We start from the raw sequence: 17,933 nt of genomic DNA on the forward strand, positions 1-17,933 counted from the left end.
TGTAAAAACTGAAAGAAAGAATAAGCATGGAAGGAGGAAAGAGGGTGTGGGCAGGAGGGAGGGAAGGGTGGGAAGTATCACTATGCTTCTAAATCTGTATATATGAAATATATGACATTTGTTCACCTTATATAAATAAAAAATTTAATATGTCAAAATAAAATGCATAGAATATTTAAAATAAAATGAAGTCTAGAGATAAGACTTTTGAGAATCACATTAACTCTTTGTTTAATGGCTTTTCTAGAATTTCCTGGGCACTAACTGTATGAAAAGAGTTGTCCATTAAACCGAAGCCAGTTTAAACATTTTGAGAACTACTTAAGAGCACTCTTGGGGCCAGTGTTATGGTGCAGTGGGTTAAGTCGCTACCTGCAATGCTCGCATCCCATAAGAGCAGTTTGAGTCCTTACTGCTCCACTTCTGATCCCGCTCCCTGCTAATGCACCTGGGAAAACTGTGGAAGATGGTCAAAGTACTTGAAACTGCCACCCATATGGGAGATCCAAACGGAGTTCCAAGCTCCTGGCTTCAGCCTGGACCTAGACCTAGCTGTTGCAGCTATGTGGGGAGTGAACTAGTGGATGGAAGCTCTCTTTCTCTGTCTCTGTCTCTCCCTCTTTCTTTGTAACCTTACCTTTCAAATACATAAATACATTTGAGTATATACATTTGAGTAACTATTTATGTATTTGAAAAGCAAAGTTACATAGAGGCAGAGGCAGAGGCAGAGGCAGAGAGAGGGAGAGAAGTCTTTCATCTGCTGGTTCTCTCCCCAAATGCCGCAAGGGCCAGAATTTAGTTGATCTGAAGCCAGAAGCCAGAAGCCAGGAGCCAGGAGCCAGGAGCCATGAGCTTCTTTTGGGTCTCCCATGTGAGTGCATGGGGCCCATGCACTTGGGCCATCTTCCATTGCTTTCCCAGATACCTTGGCAGGGAGCTGGATTGGAAGTAGAGCAGCTGGGACTCGAACCAGCGCCCATATGGGATGCCGGCACTGCAGGCGGTGGCTTTACCTACTACGCCACAGGGCTGGCTCTCATAAATAAATCTTTGGGAAAAAAGAGAATGAGAGAGCAAGCACTCCTATGGGCATTTGGTAAGTTTACTAACAAAACTCATTAAAATTATAAGCTATTTCTAAAAATATTAATTAATATCTCACTTATACAACAAGTATCTGGTGTGTGTCCTGTGAATAGGGAACTATAGTCAGGGTGGGACATATGAAGAAATGCAGAACACAGTCCTTGACTCAACAGATTTCAGGATATAGTTAAGAAAATATATTGCTTCAAATATTACGTATTTAAAAATTTTACTTTTAAAAAACATTAATTAATTTATTTGAAAGGCAGAGAGAGTGAGCTTCCATCTGCTGATTCACTCCTGAAACAGCTGCAAGAGCCAGGTCTGGACCCAGCTGAAGCCAGGAATCAGGGACCCCATCAGGGTCTCCCACATGGGTGGCAGGGCCCCCAAAAACTTGGGACATCATCTGCTGCCTTCTCAGACAGGTTAGCAGGAAGTGGATGGGAAGCGAAGCAGCTGGGTTTCAAGCCAGCACACTGATATGCAGATGCAGGTGCTGCGAGAGTGCAAGTGGCAGCTTAACTTGCTGCACCACAATTCTGGCCCCTAAAAATTCTTATTCTTAAGATATAGCATAAACTTACATCTTCATGATCGTGCTCTCTCTGCCTTACAAAGTGTTCCATTTAAAACCTCATTTAGGTGTTTTAATTTTATTCAGCTCAAGGTTTTAAAATTCATTAGCTCTAAAATAAACCTCAGTTCAGCTGAGGTTTATCCCAGCACTGATCTATATCAACTGTTCTAATTTAATAATCGGATATACTATATACATGTCTATTTGTCTAGAAATATTTAGAAATGCATTTTTTAATGTTTGCTATGGATGAGGAATGTGCTAATCATTTCACACACTACATATGTGTATGTGTGTGCACATATATACATACATGTGCATTCACAACTGTCTACTTAGCATTTTTATGTCTTAGTTTCTACACATGATCTTAGCCAAAAGGCCGAGAAGCGATATGTCTTAGTTTCTTAAATTATAAGCTGAAAGTATTACTAGTTGTGTAAATCATACAATTTGGCAGAGTCTAGATGTTCATAGGTCAGTTTTTCTCCCAAGTCTATTCTCCTAACCACTAAATTTACATTAGAGGCTTTGATGAAATTAAGAAAATACAAGCCTGTATCAATGCTGGTTGAGTGATTGTCACTTTCCATAAGATTATGCCACAAAAGGGTCTAAATAATGTGTCTTTTTTTTTATTAAGTTGACTGAATTAGATTACCAAAGTATTTCTCTTTGTATTAGTTTCTCAGTCACAATTTGTTGAGAAGACTAAACCAGGACATAACATGGGAAAGAAATGAAATTAGACCAAGGTGATGTTGTGTGTGTTAATGTCTGTGTCCATCTGATCATTGTAGTTTGTAATAATAGGTTCAGGGAATTACTGAAATGATCGACTTGGAAAGGCTGTGAAGGAATCTTGAGTAATAAATTTAGATAAGAAGATAGGTAGATATCAATAATTAACTGCTTGTCATTAAAACACTGAGGCTTATCTATTTCTAATTCCTATAAGAATCCAAATATTCTAGGAAAAGCTCATGTAAATGCATGTGAGTATCTAGTTTTTGTGGAAGAAAACAAAATATAATAATAGAAAGAATAATGAAGAAGCTTAAAGAATATGTCCCTACTTTAGCATTCAAGTCTAACTGTAATGCATAGGGAGTTGTAGACAGTTGTGTGGGAGACTATAAAACTTACCAAAAAGTATTTTTGATAGTAAAATATGAACTAGCAAATAGAATCTTAAAAATCAAATGTAAAACTCTGAGTTGAAGAATAAGTCAGTCTAGAGCAATCACTTCTAGAGTGGTGAAGCAATGAAAATTGGATACTCCATAAACATGAGCAGAACACTGGCAACAATTGTCTAAGCCAATTTTATCAGATCTCTGAAAATACATCAAAGCCTTGCAACAATCTGAGCAGTATTCAAGAAAAACAGCTGAATTTCAGTAAAAAGAACAAGCTCTGCAGAGTTTTAACTTGCCCTATTATTCCCATTACCGCCTTGCCAGCTCCTTGGTAGCCTTCAAAGCCAACGGTCTCACTAGCAGTCTGGTAGCCACTGGAGAGAGCAGAATGGCTTTGCAGCCCCATTCCCACAGAACTGTCACTCTATAACCTGTGTAGCAGCTTCCTGAAAAGCTGCGTGCTCAGGACTCACATTTATTATGCTTTACAAAGGAAGGATAAATTCATGCCTAAAGATCAGTGATAACTGCAAAAGTTTGTTACTAGTAGGCCTGCACTTAAAGAAAAACCAGTAACTGTCATCCAGGCTGAAATAAAAAGGCCACTTGATGGTTATATAAATCCACATGAAGAAATAAAGAGCACTGATAAAAGGTTAATACATAGGTAAACATAAAATATAGTTATATACATATTTTTGTTTATTAACTCTTTTCTCTGCATTTGACTTAAAAACAACTCTTTAAAGAAATAGTTATCAAAATATGTTGAAAGGTTTTATGAGGTATAGATACGTACTTTGTATAACAATAATAGCACAAAGGAGAGAGGAGAGAAAAGCATTATGCTAAACAAAAGTTTTTATACACTATGAGAATAATTTTCCCCCCAAAAGCTTTAAAGGAATTTAAGAGAAATACCTAATGATGCTTATCTGAGCAGTGGCCTGACTGAGCTACTACTCTTATCTAACAGGTCAGTTTGACTTGGGTGATGTGAACAAAGAGTCTGTTTTGTCTAGCATCTAAAGCAACTTTGAGCAACCCTTAGCTCCTTAGCTATATATTCCTTGTCCATTCCCAGAAATGCCCTCTTTAAAACCAATCAGTAGAACTTTTTTTTAAATAGCTTCTTTTCAGAGCCAACACGCTCCTTTATCTCTGCAGGTGTTTTTAGCCAATCATATTCTAATCTCCAACCAGTAAGAAATTTGCCCCTCCTTCCCTTACCTAAAGCCCACTGTTGGGGTTGGTGCTGTGGTACACTTATGGGGCTATGCCTCCGTCTACAGTGCTGGCATCCCATATAGGTGCCGGTTCGCATCCCAGCTTGTTCCTCTTTGGATACAGCTCTCTGCTATCGCCTGGGAAAGCAGCAGAAGACTGCCCAAGTCCTTGGGCCCCTGCACCTGTGTGGGAGACCTGGTACAAGCTCCAGGCTCCTGGCTTCAGAATGGCCCAGCTTCAGCTGTTTCGGCCATTTGGGAAGTGAACCCACAGATGGAAGGCCTTTCTCACTGTCTCTCCCACTTTCTGTCTGTAACTCTGCCTCTCAAATAAATAAAAATAAAATTATAAAAATAAAAATGGTCACTGTTTTGGGCCAAGCCAGTGTACTTTCACTGTGTAATATGTAAATTCTCACTATAATTGACCACTGTAGAACACTGGCCAAGCCTCACAGAAAGTTGTTGGGTTTATGTCTCCCAGGCTTAGGTCATTCTTATTCTGCCCTGAATAAGCCCTACACTGACCTTTTTACAAATTGTGTTTATTTTTGTGAACAATACTTGATATTAATCCAAACTAGACTGTTTTAAGGTGTTAATTGTAATCCTAAGGATAACTACTAAGAAAACAACTCAGAAAAATATACTGAAAGGAAAAGAGAACGAAAATGGTTCAGAAATATCAACTTAACTCCAAAGAGTACTAGGAAATAATGGAAGAGCAACAAACAACATCAGACATATTACAAATACCCCCACATTTTAGATTAATTTACCTTATAATTAACAACAATAAATCTAAAGGATTAGACACTACAAACAGAAAGTGGAGATTACCAGAAGAATAAAATGCATGACTGAACCATAAATTGTGTAGAAGAACACTTCAGATTTAAAGACACAAAATATCTGATAAGGATGGAGAAAGATACATCATGTACAAAGAAACCAAAGTGGAGTTGGAGTGACTGCATCAGGCAAAACAGACTTTAAGACAACAACTGTTACTTAGAGGACCTATTATATTAAAGGGTAAACTAATCAGTAATATGTAAGTAAGTATAAATATGTTTGTACTTAATACAATCTTAAAACACATAAAGCAAGGGGCCGGCGCTGTGGCTCAGCGGGTTAATGCCCTGGCCTGAAGCACCAGCATCACACTTTCAATCCAGCTCTCTGCTATGGCCTGGGAATGCAGTAGAGGATGGCCCAAGTCCTTGGGCCCCTGCACCCGTGTGGGAGATCTGGAAGAAGCTCCTGGCTCCTGGCTTTGGATCGGTGCAGCTCTGGCCATTGTGGCCAATTGGGGAGTGAACCATTGGATGGAAGCCCTCTCTCTCTCTGTCTCTCCTCTCTCTGCGTAACTTTGACTTTCAAATAAAATAAATAAATCTTTAAAAAATACCACATAAAGCAAAACTGACAATTGATAAATAGACAATAACAACAGAGACAATGATATTACACTTTGCATAATAGACAAGATGAGGGAAGATGAAACAGAATTCTCGAGCATCACTACAAACCAATAAGACCAAACAGATTTCCACAAGACGCTGCCCCCAACAAAAGCAAAATATACATTTGGCTCAGGTGTATGTGGAAAATTCTCTAGGATAGATAATATAGTAGGCAGTAAAATAAATCCTTTAAAAAAGACTTTGAAACCTGAAATCATAGAAAGTATGTTCACTAACAACAATGAGTTAAAAATAGAAATCAATTAAGAGAGAAATTGGAGGAATTCACAAATGTATGGAAATTTAAAAACATACTCCAAATAACCACCGAATCAAAGAAGAACACTGGGTAAACCAGAAAATGATAAATGAAAAGAGAAACATGATATACCACAATGTATGGGGTACAGCAAATGCAATTACTTCAAAAATTATTTCTGTATGAAATGCTTTTTATTAAAAGATAAGGCCGATATAAATCAATATCATATTATTATATCTTAAAAACTAGAAAGATAAAACTAAACACGAAGTAAGCAGGGGAAGAAAACAAAAGGAAAGACACAAATTTAAAAAAACAATAATGAAGAGAGACAATTATTACTGAACTTAGAGGAATAAAATGGATTCTAAGGGAATGTATTATCAACTGAATGCTAACAAATTTTATGACTTAGATGAAAAGGACAAATTCCTAGAAAGATAAAACTTAAAACTGACTGAACAAGAAAAAGAATATGTGCCTAAACCTGTAAGAGTAGAGATTAAAACTGTAACAAGAAATTTTCACACGAAGAAACACTCAGGCCCGGAATGTTTCATTGGTGAATTATACCCAATGTTCAAAGAAGAATATCCCAAAATAAAAGAGAAGTGGACATATCCCAACTCATTCTATAGGGTATTACCATAATCTCCAAGCGAGACAATAAAAGAAAACTACGGATCAATATCCCTTACAAATACTGACACAAAATCCTCAACAAAATATTAAAACAATTAACAATATATGAAAAGGATTATGGGGCCGGTGCCATGGTGCAGTAGGTTAATTCTCTGCCTGCGGGGCCAGCATCCCATATGGGCACCGGTTCTAGTCCCGGCTGCTCCACTTTCAATCCAGCTCTCTGCTATGGCCTTGGAAAGTAGGAAGTCCTTGGGCCTCTGCACCCACATAGGAGACCGGGAGGAGGTGCCTGGCTCCTGGCTTTGGATTGATGCAGCTCCAGCCACTGCGGCCATTTGGGGAGTGAACCAAGGGAAGGAAGACCTTTCTCTCTATCTCTCCCTCTTACTGTCTGTAACTCTACCTCTCAAATAAAATAAATAAAATCTTTAAAAAAGAAAAGAAAAGGATTATACACCATGACCTAGTAGGATTCATCCTGCTAAGAATGACACATTGATTTAAAATATTATTACCATCCATTCTAATAGATTATATTAAGAGTATTAAAAACATAGCTCACAAATCATCTGATACAGAAAAGGCATCTAGCAAAATTCAACAAAAATTTAATATCCTTTCCCTATAAAAACACTCAAGAAAGTGAGAATACAAGGGAATGTCATTAACTTGATCAAAGGCTATGTATGAAAATGCAACATTATAACTAATGGGAAAGACTACAACCACTCTCACCACTTCAATGTGTACTGCAGGTTCTAGGGGAAAATCAGTCAAAAGAAAATGACAAATAGTATTCAGATAGGAAATTATTTCTACTAGCAGATAACAATCTTGTATACAGATAATCTCAACTTGACAGAAAAAACTAAACAGACGTGCTAGAACTAATAAACAAATTCAATAAGGTTACAGGATATATGATAAATTTTAAAAAAAGTTTCCATATGTGAGAAATGAACAATCTGATCATATAAACAATTTTATTTGCATTAGCATCAAAAATAAATTTAACAAAAGAAATCGAAGACTTACACAGTGAAAACCACAAAACATTGCTGAAAAAAATTTGAAAGACATAAATGTGAAAAGACCATGTTAATAGATTAAAAGAGTTACTATTTCTTTTACAAGCTGATCTATGCATTAAATGCAATTCCTATGAAAAATTTTCTCAAAATTGAGACAGTGATCATAAGATTTCTATAGAAATGCAAGGCACTTAGAAGAAACAACTGCAAAAAAGGAACAGAGTTGAAGGACACACCCTTTTTAAATTTTTTGAGAACTACTTAGATTCTTTGCCCAATTCTTTTTTTTTTTTTTTAATTTATTTGAGAAGTAGTGTTACAGATGCAGAGAGCAAAAGACAGAGAGAAAGGTTTTCTATCTGCTGGTTCACTTCCCAAATGGCCACAATGGCCAAGCTAAGCCAATCCAAAGCCAGGAGCCAGGAGCCAGGACCCTCTGGGTCTCCCATGCAGGTACAGGGGGCCAAGCAGTTGGGGCATCTTCTGCTGCTTTCCCAGGCCATCAGCAGAGATGCTGGATTGGAAGAGGAGCAGCAAGGGCACGAATTGGCACCCATATGAGATGCTGGTGCCATAGGCAGAGGCTTACCTACTATACAACAGCACTGGTCCTGTGGACACAACCTTATTTTAAAGGTAAAGTAATTAGAACCTGTAATGATGATATGAACTAGGCACATGGGTCAATGTGAAAAAAAATTGAGAGTCCAGATATTCATGGTGAACTGATTTCTGACAAGGGTGCCAAGACCATTAAATGGGGGAAAAACATTTTTTCAACAAATGGTGCTAGGATGACAGGACAGTACTATGAAAAGAATAAACTTGTATTCCTATTTCATGTCATACACAAAAATTAACTCAAAATGAATGTGGACCCAAGGATAACAGCTAAATGTATAATATTCTCATAAGAACCACAAGAGTTAATCTTTCTGACCTTGGATCATGTAATGGTTGCTTATATATCAAAAGCACAAGTGACAAATGAAAAAGATAGTTAAATTGGAGTTTATCAAAATTTTAAAAATTTTGTGCTTTAAACGATATGCTTAGGGCGGGTATGTGGTGCAACAGATTAAGCTGCTGTTTGGGACACTCTCGTCCTATATCAGCATATCAATTTGATTCATAGCTACTATACTTCTAATCCAGCTTCCTGCTAATGAATCTGGGGAGCATCAGATGATGGCTCAAGTATTTGAGTCCCTGCATCATATGGAGTTCCTGGCTCCTAGCTTCAGCTTGGGCCAGCCTTGGCTGTTGCAGACATTTAGGGAGTCAACAGGTGGATGGAAAATCTCTCTCCACCTTTCTCTCTCTCTTTCTCTGTCTCTCTCTGTTGCTTTGCCTTTTAAATGAATAAAACTTAAGAAAAGGTATGCTCAAGAAAAAGAAACAAGACCTTCAGAGTAGGAGAAAATATGTGTAAATCATATATTGTGCAAGAGGCACATCCAGAGTACACAAAGAGTTATTTATAAGAATATCGTTTTAGAAAGCAGAGATTGGGGTCAGCACTGTAAGCACAGCAGGTAAAGCTATCGCCTGTGGCGCCGGTATCCCATATGGAAGCCAGTTCAAGTCCCGGCCACTCCTCTTCCACTCCTCTGCTGTGGCCTAGGAAAGCAGTGGAAGATGATGCAAGTGCTTGGGCCCCTGCACCTGCTTGGGAGACCTGGAAGAAGCTCCTGGCTCCTGGCTTTGGATCAGCCCAGCTCCAGCCATTGTGGCCATTTGGGGAGTGAATCAGTGGATGGAAGATCTTTCTTTCTGTCTCTCCCTCTCCTGTCTGTAACTCTGTCTCTCAAGTAAATAAATAAATCTTTCTAAAAAAAGAGAATTCTTTATAAGTCAATAATAATAACATAAAATTAGATATAAAAACCATTTTATATTTGATTTATATAACTATACAACTTATTTTTATGTAATTCATAGATAGGTTTATGTAGTATATGCTTGGAAAAGAGAGTACTCAGTAACAGGTATAATTAATATTCAACTCCTAAAGTTCAGTGTTCTGAAGAATACTCACAGGTATAAATGTGACCATATTTTACAAACCAAATATAGATCTGCTAATTGTTTTTGAAAAAAAATTATTTCTAAATAAAAAATTTACCAGTTACTTCTGGTAAGATAAGCTCTGAATCTTGCCTGTCACAATATATTAAATTTTAAAAATATATCTAATTTATTTAACTAAGTACTCATAACAAAATACTATTTGCTCAGTCAGAAAGTGGGTAAAGAACTTGAATTAAACATTTATCCAAAGAAGATACACAACTTACATTTCAAAAGATGTTTACATCATTAGTCATCAAAGAAATACAAATTAAAATCATGAGATATCATTTCTTACCTACCAGGATGGCTATAATAAAATAACAAATGAAGATGTGGAGAAACTGGAACCCTCATTCACATGTGGTGGGACTGTAAAACAGTTACTATGGAAAACATTGTGGCAGTTCTTCAAGACGATGTAGGAATTCTATTACTAACTATGTCCTCAAGAGTACTAAAACTTAGGACCACACAAAAAGCAAAAACCTTTTTATGAATATTCATATAGCATTATTCCTAATATCTAAAAATCAAAGCAATTCAAATGCTTACCAGTGGATTAATGAATTAAAAAAAGTGACATGTCCATATGATAGAATATTACTCTACCACAACAGGGCCTAAAATTTTGGTACATGCTACAACATGATGAACCTTGAAAACACATGCTAAGTGAAAGAAGCCAGATGCAAAAGGCCAAATAGTTTGTGACTGAATTTTTACACTATGTTCAGAATAGGCCAATCTATAGTCAGAAAGCAGACTGCAGTTTCTGGGAGCTAGAGGCAGAAGGAAGTGAAAGTAGGTAATTGCTAATGAATATGGGATTTCTCTTGGTGGCAATCAATATGTTTTAGAATTAGGTAGTGGTGGTGTCTACAAAACTGTAAGTATACTAAAAACTGCAGACTTTAAAAGAGTGAATTTTAGTCTATGTGAATTATATCCAAATAAAGCTATTATTAAAAATTGATCATCAGAGAAATGGTTGTTTCAGGAGGTGGAGCTGGTTATGAATACAAGCAAAAATACAGATAGGGAGACCATAGCTCTCCACGTAGAAGAAAAGAACCTTGATTTTGGCTAGGGGGATGAACTCAAGGAGTAAGACTGCAGAAATAAAATGGAAGGGGAAGACAATACACATGGAACATAAGAGAACTAGAGAAGCTTAATATATTACCAAGGCTTTGCTGGTAAGAAGCAAGCAGCTCGCAGCATCACTGACAGAACACTGGAAAAGCTCAGTGAAGGCCTTGAGGAAGACAAGGGCTTTATTGAGCTGTAGTCCTTTTTAGGTTCTTTAGGTTACCAAAGAGTAACAGCCTAAGCACTAATTATAATGATTTTCCTAGTAGAATGGGGAAAGGAAAGAATAAGATTATAATCATCTGCTGAGGAGTTATTCACATGTAGGAATTAACTGATACTTAAAGTGTAGACAGTGAGCATTCCACATAGAACTCAAGGAAGAGAGAATAAGCCCCTTCCCCTCCTTCTTGGGTGATACTCATAACTACCTTTCATTCCTCACTCCTGGTCTTCACACAGCTGTCTGTGGCATGTGGGTGGCAGAGTTTGAAGTGAAGCAGGTGTTTGTAATTTCCTTTCTCAAGGTCACAGGTGACTCTGCCAGTGCACTAGAAAAACCACAATTTCTGGGCCCCTTTTTTCCCACCAAACCCTAAGATCTCCTTCTCACATTCAGATTACTCTCTGCTATGAACATGTCTTTAACCTACTCCACAACCATCAGAACTCAAGTGCTGCTCTTCCCAGGAAATCAGCTAAGATTCTACCCACTAACCTCAAACCATTATCTCTTTAAGACTTCTTCATCGGTGGCGAATGTTTTTTCAAGAAATACTTTAAAAATTGGCTTTCTTAGGTAACCTTCCATGGTAGATTTTATTGAGAGAGGGTATTTACACTTGGCCATGTTCTCTCCTCAATTCAAGGTCTTCATGATCTTCTGTAGCTGTCATTGTTTTCAGTCTACCCAGACGTGCTCAAGTTGTCTACAGCTTTCATTACCACACACCCCACCTAATTCCATTAAAAATTCCAGTGATGTTGCAAAAATCAGATGAAATGGTATATAGTAAGCAACAGGGCTTTTATATATGTAAGTTGTTTCTTAAGTGTTGACTTGCCATTAACAGTACACAAACTGCTCCCAATTTTCACAAAATCCGCCTTTGTTCCACTTAAGTGACATCAGAGTTGATGACTTCTTCCCATAAGTAGATTCTGCTTTTAGAGAGTTGGTATTTTTTTGGCTCAACTACCACAGTGTATTAAGATATTAAATTTAAATGTTACTAGAGGTGCAAATCCCCACTGCCAAATGGTGATGACCTTTATCTTACAGAATTATTATGCTATTCAAATGCTACTATATACACAAAATATTCTGTGTCATGCCTGGCACATAGAAGTGCTTGATAGATGTGATAGATGTTAGGTTGAATTATTATGTTTCACCTCCTGAGGTTATTCAAATTATCATAGAGTAATTAGGTATTGATAGGAAAATATTTCTGTAGAGCACTCACAGCTACAAACATAACTGTGTTTTCTAAACCAAATGCAGTTCTGCTAACTCTAATTCCATTTCTGAAGACAAAAGTTTATTTCCTATTTTGGTAAAACAAATTCTGAATCAAAAAAGTGCCTCCAGAGAAGTCTGCCCACATCGCCGTAAGTTATTACCAGCCAGAGATACTGTGGCAAGAAAACTTTGTGAAGTTTCATTAAAAACACAGAAGAAGTAGCTTTATTTCCTCTACAGTTTTATCTCAATCTTTATGCATCTAGTTAATCTGTGACCCAATCATGTGGTTATCCCAAGGGGTGTCTGTGTTAGTGACTGCTGTGTTGCCATCTCTGTTAAAGGTTGCTCTCCTTCCTGGAGATGCTGTGACCATGGCAGGAAAAAGAGCCGAACAGGAAATTAGGTCTTAGAACCTGTATATGCTGATATGGGGGGGGGGGGGGAGTAAGGATCTATGGAACATTAGGACTGGCAGATAGTAGATTTCCATCTAGGGAGGAAAAAAATAGCACCAGTTTGATAGCCTCTGATTATATTTCTCCCAAGATGGAAAATGATATTCTGTAATTATGAGCACTAAATTTTTTCTTTTTCAAATAATATTTCCTTCAACTTATGGTATTATCAACTTAACTTTTTGTTTTTGCAGTGAACTATACTAATGCTTCCTTTGAGCAGTGAAATTTTATTTTGTCTTTCAGGAAATAAAAATTTTAAGTAATCACCAAATCATATTTTAAAAGACATACAGTAAATACTTTGTTAAAGCGTTGTATATCACTGAAATTAAGTTAAACAATACCTCCCAATACAGACAATTTAAAAGAGGCATTATAGAAATCTGACAATATTACAGTTTAACTGAAAGTCTTTATCATAGTTCAAAAAAAAATCTAGACTGAAATGAGTTTTTACAGCCTAGCAAGATAAAAAGCAAATTCATGAAATTCCAAAAACTTTGCACTTAGGATCAAACATTAATAAGTAATGCTGAAGTGATGACTGTGTGTACACATGGTATTCAGCACTTGTACCTTGACTATTTCACTTGAAGATTTAAATTTCTTTTGGTTTTCTATGCTTAAATGGACCATTTAAAAAATTCATGTTCTTTTGAACTGTTCCTGATTTATGGCTGTGATTAGCTCATTTCTCAAGTTCTAGTATATAAATATCTCTTCTCTTGTGTGAGGAGAAACAGTGAAAAGGTGGAAGGAAATAACATACAGTAGCCTACCAGCACTCTCCTTCTTTGATCTCCAAACCTGGCCTGCTTGCTAACTTCACAGGTATCTGGACATCACATCCCATTGCCTGGCATTGTTTCATCAAACACTGCTGGAGGGACGGAGCCCTGTAGTGAAGCAAGTTAGCTTTTGATCTGCTGAAGACAACCAACCTCTGTCCACTCACTGAGCAGCATGAAATGAGCAATGTTGGCAATGGGCACTCTTTATGTGACTTGGCGGAAGAACTGCTACATATACAATATATGGAAGTGAATACTATTCCAAAAGCAGAAAGAAGAAGGAGTGAAAGGATGTGTGAACATTGAAAGGATGACCACCAGAGAGCAGAGAGCTGCTTCATTATGTATGTTCTCTTGGCACAGTAAGAACAGATGAAAACGTCATAGAATTTTTGGCCTAAAAGTGGACTTCAAGGTCAACATCTTCAACCTTCCTTAGAAAACTAAGCCCCTTGGTAAGAGACTTTGCCACAACTGTTCTAACTTTACTCTTCTGTCAAATGCCAAAATCCCATTTACCTTTTTTTCTACCTGAAAAATGTCTATTTTGAATAGAATACTCTTGCACAACTACCAAAATTTTATTTTTTGCTTTTGAAGAACATGGGAGAAACTTCATAGTATGTAAAGGTTTATTTCACGGCAGCCCTTCTGGCAAAACACTTTCTTTTTTGAAGTCAGTCAACACCATATACATAAATCAGTTGTTGCTCCATTTTCCCTCCTCCTGTTAAAAAAGGCTTCCTGAACTGTCGTGAGTCACAACACCACCTAGAGAGACCATCCAGCTTCTTGTCTAGGGACCTGCTCCCATTCTTCTAAACCTCTCTGGCTACATGTGCTTGAAGACTTCCTCCAATTCTATACTCGACTTAGCTGCTAAGATGCTATCCTCGTCCTGATCTCCTGGATCTCTCTTCTTACTCTGTCTCCTAGGAAGACTCTTCTCCTGGCCTTTTAAATATAGACAATATATAGAAATACGATTCCTTTGAACACGTCCAGTTTCTACATCTCTTTCATAAGCATGCCTCTACTTCCTTTTCCACAGTCCCCTCTTTATTCAGAGCCTTATCACACCAGATTTGGATTTCAGAAGCTTCAGAGATCACTTAATCTTTTTAGTCCCACTCACCTGCAATTTCATGAGCTGCTTTTATCTTAACCTTTTAAAAACATTAACCCTTGATCACATTAACTCTTATGCCCAAATGACTTTCTATTACTTATATTAATATTCTTGTTAACCTAACATCATGATATTTATAAATCATACCAAATCACCTTTTCTAATATTCCACTATCCTATTTACTTGGCTTCAAACTGTCTACCTGCTAAGTGTATTTTTCTTTTTCTATAATCATTGGTTAACATCCTATTCCCTTTAAAAAATTATTTATTGGGGCTGGTGCTGTGGCGTAGCAGGTAAAGCCACCGCCTGCAGTGCTGGAATCCCATATGGGTGCCAGTTTGAGTCCTGGCTGCTCCACCTCCGACCCAGTTCTCTGCTATGGCCTGGGAAAGCAGTAGAAGACAGTCCAAGTCCTTGGGCCTCTGCATCACATGGGAGACCTGGAGGAAGCTCCAGGATCGACCCAGCTCCGGCCATTTGTGGCCATTTGGGGAGGGAACTAGCAGATGAAAGACCCCTATCTCTCTCTTTCTCTGTCTCTGCCTCTCTGTAACTCTGCTTTTCAAATAAATAAATAAATTTCTAAAAGTTTATTTATTTATTTATTTATTTATATTTGAAGGGAAAGGGAGAGGGAGATCTTCCATCTGCTGATTTATTCTCTAAATGTGTACAAAATCTAGGTCTGGACAAAGCTGAATCCAGGGACCAGGAATTCAATCTGGGTCTCCCACATGGATGGGAGGAACCCAACTACTTGAACTATTACTGCTACCCAGGCATATAGCAAGAAGCTGGAATCAGGACTGGAGGTAGAACTTGAACCCAGTCACTTTGATTTGGGATTTGGGTGACCCAATGGACTATTCGGCACTGTGCTGAACATACGCTTACCCCGCCCCTGCCTCAGATTCCTTTTTAAATCCTGTCCTTCCTTTTGTTTTGCACCTTCCTACTCTAATTCTTCCCCAACCACTCTGATCCTGGAAATCCCTACAGCTGTCAAAGCCTACACCATGTCCTACCTTGGATACAAAGTGCCTTGGTGACATGACATAGCTTCCATTATTGCTCTGAACTTTCATCCATCTCATATGTTAGGATTTAACTGTTTATGGGTCACTTTTCTAATGAGACTAAGAGCTATGCAAAGGCATATTTTATAAAGATACATAAAGCCATGTTTTATACTTTTTTGTGTATCTGTTTTCCTCACACCACTTAATACCAGCTCAGTGCTTGATATAGTGCTGTCCTACATATGTTGGGTACCTAATGTTTGCTGATAATTTAGAAAATAAACTCAGTTCAGGCTTCTATTTATGATGCAGTTCTCCAGTAATGAAATTTTCAGAATTTCAAGTCTGTCAGGTAGACAGATTTAGTAAAGTCAAAAGAGAATTGGAGGAATAAGTCCAAGAAAAACAGGAATGTTAGTGTATTTGCTCACGGGGAAAAAATCAGTGTGAGCTTCATAATTTACAATGTCTGGAGAAAAAAACCTAATGGGTAGATACTTAAGGAAAATGTTATCCTATGGCAATTACAAGTGGTCTTAAGAGAGAACATTTTGCATTTATATTTGAATTTCAATAGAAATTTTAATAGATCTGCTTTGAGTTGCTACTTTATTGATAAGCAAAGACAAGTTCTTTTATGACTTCAGTTATAAAAGCTTGTAGTTTATCGGTTCCCTCTCCACCCTGCAATTACCTACAGGAAGAGCTTGAACATAGATTCTATTTTATGAGTTTTATAGGGGCAAATTCACCCCAGTTTACATACTATGAATTCCTGGAAAAAACTACAGATAGGAGAAAATAAAGTGTTTCCTTTGAATTCAAGATATTTCACTTGAACTTGTGTATTTATTTGTAAATAAACCATCCCAAATATTACATCAAAATAGGAAAGAACCATATTTTACATAAATACTATGTATTTCACTAAAGTGTGCAGTGCAATGCGTAGCAATTTTGTGAACCTACAGAATGGGCTAAGCGATCTAATAACAACTCAAAATACTGCAGAATAAGTACAGATAGCATAAAATGAAACAGACTCAGAATAAAATTTGTATGATTTAGATCAGTATATTTATAAATAAATTCAATGATAAGTTACATCACAAACATCTCAGAAATATTTCCTGAGTACTTCATTACTGAAAAAATATTATGTGGTGAAAATTTATCAATCAGTTCTGTGTAAATGCAGAATGAATGAATGGATAGTTTGCAAAACTGGTCTTGTAACTATGCTAAATAAACAACAATTAAATTTTAAATCAAGCTGGGTTACTTTAAATTTTAATGATTAAAGGAGTACTTAGACAAATGGTGAGTATTCCATAACTGATATAATCCTGATGGATTTTATCTGCTGTGGTTGATGGATATGTTTCTGTGAAAATGTAAGCTGTAATTTAATAAAAGAAAAATCTATTTGTTGAAAGAAAATTTGTTCTCACTAATAGGGCTTGTAGGATCACTGAGTAAATTAAGAAAGAAGTGATACTAGTTAGTATTACAGGTTTGGAATATAGGAGTTTTACAAAAATTTAAGTGATTAATCAGAACAGGCCATCGTGCCATCTTGAGGTTACTTGAATTTTATCATATCATTTTTCACTGGAAGAGACTGAAAAACAATACTCCTCAAATAACTTAAAATTATTTGTGTTTTAATGTCTTTCAGGTTCATATCAATTATGTCAACAAATATAAGAAGCTATGAGAGCTGCTGTGTATATGATTATACATTAAAGGGTAGATAGGTTTTAACCATGCTCCTCAGGAAACATTTCCTTATGCTACTTGCGATTTCTCTTTGATTTACAAATGAGCCCTTCATTTAAAGTAAACACAAGCCTCAAGCCTATGCTGACTTAACTATTAACTAACTTTTACACCTGCCTTTCAGGGTTCAGACAATGACCTCTGATTAATCTGAAGCTGATATTATCCTTAACTCACTACAGGCTGTAAGCAGGTGCAAGGACTAGTTCTTAAAGTGGCATGATCTAAATCTTTTTGTACAATCTATTATGATTGTCTCATGTTTTATTTGCTTTTTGTATAGCAATACAGTGTGCGAATATCATTCCAGATAAGTCAGTGAAAAGGAAGTTACAGCATCAAAATTGAATTAGGACATTAAATATAAAAAAAATACAAGAAATAGATGACCTACACAAAAGAGTAACTATCAATGTCTCTCCTGAATACTAAAGACCAGAAGTAAAGATGATCCATTTCTACAGTGTGGAAGAGGTTATTTTCATATAATCAAATATCCTGTCAAGTTGTTTTATGCAAAGACAACTGAGAGATATTTTTAAATAAATACATAAACTTAAATAATTCACTTTCCACATTATAATTCTTTTTTTTTTTTTTGACAGGCAGAGTGGACAGTGAGAGAGAGACAGAGAGAAAGGTCTTCCTTTTGCCGTTGGTTCACCCTCCAATGGCCGCCGCGGTAGGC

At 36.9% G+C, this 17,933-nt stretch overlaps 1 protein-coding gene and 1 pseudogene across 5 annotated transcripts in view; both read right to left on the bottom strand.

The window, feature by feature from the left end:
• Positions 1 to 17,933, bottom strand: part of AHI1 (Abelson helper integration site 1) — a 222,181-nt gene that overhangs the window by 51,687 nt on the left and 152,561 nt on the right. The gene's annotated exons all lie outside the window — the stretch shown is intronic.
• Positions 1,904 to 2,063, bottom strand: LOC133757179 (U2 spliceosomal RNA; annotated as a pseudogene).

The sequence above is a fragment of the Lepus europaeus genome, chromosome 3, assembly GCF_033115175.1.
Source record: "Lepus europaeus isolate LE1 chromosome 3, mLepTim1.pri, whole genome shotgun sequence".
Taxonomy (NCBI): Eukaryota; Metazoa; Chordata; class Mammalia; order Lagomorpha; family Leporidae; genus Lepus; species Lepus europaeus.